This window comes from Syngnathus scovelli, chromosome 4 (genome assembly GCF_024217435.2).
Source record: "Syngnathus scovelli strain Florida chromosome 4, RoL_Ssco_1.2, whole genome shotgun sequence".
Taxonomy (NCBI): Eukaryota; Metazoa; Chordata; class Actinopteri; order Syngnathiformes; family Syngnathidae; genus Syngnathus; species Syngnathus scovelli.
Window position 1 is genome coordinate 3,354,268 of NC_090850.1, and position 3,189 is coordinate 3,357,456.

The 3,189-nt window shown below is 44.0% G+C and overlaps 2 non-coding genes across 2 annotated transcripts; both read left to right on the plus strand.

Moving 5' to 3' along the window:
- The first annotated feature begins 1,455 nt into the window (after window positions 1–1,455).
- On the plus strand, window positions 1,456–1,646 carry LOC125967844 (U2 spliceosomal RNA). Its single transcript, XR_007480915.1, has one exon. It is a non-coding gene; the product is annotated as a U2 spliceosomal RNA (small nuclear RNA).
- Window positions 1,647–2,038: 392 nt separating this feature from the next.
- Window positions 2,039–2,202, plus strand: LOC125967843 (U1 spliceosomal RNA). The gene has a single exon (XR_007480914.1). It is a non-coding gene; the product is annotated as a U1 spliceosomal RNA (small nuclear RNA).
- Window positions 2,203–3,189: the final 987 nt, after the last annotated feature.

Below are 3,189 nucleotides of genomic sequence, written 5' to 3' on the forward strand. Positions count from 1 at the left end.
GGCCTCCCGTTGGTGCCGGGCGGCGTGCGCGAGCTCGCCGGCCGCTGGAAGTCGAATGAGGCGCCGCGATCTCCTCCGCGGTGCTTATAAAGTGCCGATCCGCTCGGCTTGGAGCTATTTCCGGCCTCCCGTTGGTGCCGGGCGGCGTGCGCGAGCTCGCCGGCCGCGATCTCCTCCGCGGTGCTTATAAACAGCCGCATGCGCACGGCCTCCCGGAATTTGAACACATTTCGTCAATAAATTTTGCATATTGAATTTTGAAGTTTAATATAATGCAACAATTGAGCTCGACTTATACAAAGGATATATCATAAAATCGTAAATTTCCGTCGAATTTTAGGGGGTCGACTTATACACCGAGTCGACCTGTACACCGGCAAATACGGTAACTATTATATAAGCAATAATATTATCAAACCATCTGTGTCACTCCAAATCATTGAATCCATTGATCAAATTCCTCGTCCTTTGACAACAATGCTGCGCGTGCGCCCTGACGTCAGCCTCGTCGTTATTCCACAGATCGAGTATATAACTATACTGTAGCGTTAACAAAGTAAAAGGAAAGACGTGGGTTTGGTAAACGGCTCTTTATTTAACAAAACAAGAGTTCAACGAGCCAACAACTACTGAACTGTAACGATTAAAACATATACAAGTTGCTACACGAAATAAAATATATCAAATAATTATAACATAAATAGTTCACCGGTGTCGACTTCCATGCGTTTGGCGGTGTGGACTTCCATCCCCGGAGGTGGCACTTCCAGCCACGGAGGTGGAAGAGAGCTCCATAGAATAGGACTGGGCGTGCGTAAAAGCCATGTCCGAGCCCCATCCACCGTTCCCGGACAGCCACCCGGCCGAGCGCCGGCCCCAGACTTCCATCCACGGAGGTGAAAGAGAGCTCCGTAGAGTAGGACCGGGCGTGCGTAAAAGCCATAATAGTTTTTCAAACCTTCTGTGTCACTCAAAATCATTAAATCCTTCAAACTCTTCATCCTCCGTGTCACTTACAAACAAAGCCGCTAATGATGCCAGTAGTACGTGGGACCCTTCATCATCTTCGTCATCCCGTGATCGAATCTTTGTCCTTTATTTAAACAACCGCCGTGCCGCTGATGTCACTTAAAATTCAAATTACAGTAATCCCTTGCTACATCGCGGTTCGTTTATCGTGGTTTCACTTTTCTTTTTTTGAATTTTGAAAATTTGCAAAAGAATTCACATATAAGTCGCTCCTCAGTATAGGTCCCCCCCCCCAAACTATGAAAAAACCACGACTTATAGTACGAAAAATACGGTACATGCAGTGACGAGTGAACAAATAAGTCGGCAGACAAGTTTACCAATTTACCAGTGGCCAGAAGAGCAGCACTCTGTGCCGTACTGTAACCGTCGGTGAGAATGGGTAGACAGGGAGGCCTGTAAGCAAGTCCGTCACTCGGATAGTCCATCGCTTCTCTGCCTTTTGGCTAAGATCAAGTGTAGTATCTGTTCTTATCATTTGAATATCCGATTTGCCCCCTTTGAGGGACTTCATATTAAATTGCTTTTTGGAATAGGGAGATGAGATTCAGAGCTTACTCTGCCCACTCTGCGCATCAACCTGGTGTTGCAGTATATCTGGGACTGGTGTACTTACCTATGTTGGTCAATTGAAATGCAAATTCAATAAAACGCAGCGAGGACGGTTTGGATGCTCAATTTTTCACAACGGGCCTGGCAGAAGAAAACAAGGCCTTCAGGTCAGCCAGACGGACACTTGGCCGACAAACATCTGCTCTACTTCTCACGAGTTTCAGTGAGTCAAACCCAGGTTGCAACCATCACCAGAGGCTTGTCGCATTAGCTCATTCGACGGTTGCATGCTCCACCGTTGCGCCTGTTACCTCTTATGCCCTGCGAGTAGTACACACACACACACACACGCACATTTCTAATCCACTAGTACCATCACACCATTCGCCAGTTTACAAATGGCACCGTCATCTAACAGAGAGGATGTAAAATAAGTGGTCGTGTGCCCAGGCATAAAGACCTAACCTGGCAGGAATGACACTGTGATCACGAAGGTGGTTCACCCAGGGTGAGATGTGCCTATTGCACTGACGGTCACATGACCCCTGCGAATTCTCCAAATGCAGGAATCTCGACTGCGTAATTTGTGAGAGTGGGGAAATGTGTCCGTGCTCTCCCTGATTTGATTGTTAGATATTGAGAGTCCTGAACCAAGTGCGACACAAACGCTTGTAAATCCTGTTTCAGGGCCGCAGCAGGCACTTGGCATCTGCATCTTAAATTGAAGTTGAGGATTCTAAGTAGTGTGGCCGAGCGGTTTAAAGCACTGAATTAAGGCTACAGTCTCTCATGAGGAGACCGGTGAAAGTAGTCACACATATTCCATGTGAAACGTAATTGACAATGGGTCAACTTCCATGTGCAACAATTAATGTGTAGACCAGGGATGTCAAAGTCAAACACACCGAGGGCCAAAAAAACAAATTTGCTACAAGCCGAGGGCCGGACTGGTTCAATGTTTATTAAAATATATCGAAATGATTGCACATAGCCTATTGAACCAAGACCTAACACAGTGTACATTATTTAATGATTAAATGAATATGGCAATATTTTGTTATGGCTCTGTCAGTAACTTCAAGGGAAAACATTTTCAAGAACCAAACAGCAAAAAATTAAATTGTTTTTAAAAACAAAATGTGTTTCTTAATATCAAGATAAATGCATAAATAAAAGTGCATGCATTATAAACTGAAAAATTATTATTGTGCTGCTCTATGATCTACCGATCACTGCTTTCAAATCGTAAAATAAAAAAATTAATCCAATCAGTTGTATTCTTTCTCATGGCTCTTATCTGCAATGTTCCCTTAGTCCATTCAACTGAAAAATAAATATAAATAAATAAAATACAAAAATGTATGGCACACAGACAAAGCAATACTTTCTTCAAAGAAAAATCACGTCTTGTAGAAACAAATGTAAAAATTTAACAGAATTAAAAAACGGAAAACACGCTACTGCTCTGTGATGCTCACTTGTCTGAGGCTGAGCCTGATACTTGGAGGTGTCTCATCTTTTGTACAAGTTCATCAATATTCGGGGTTAGGCTCTGAGGCTCAAAACCAGTTTTTGATAAACTCTCCTGCTGCAAAGGGCCGGGGTGAT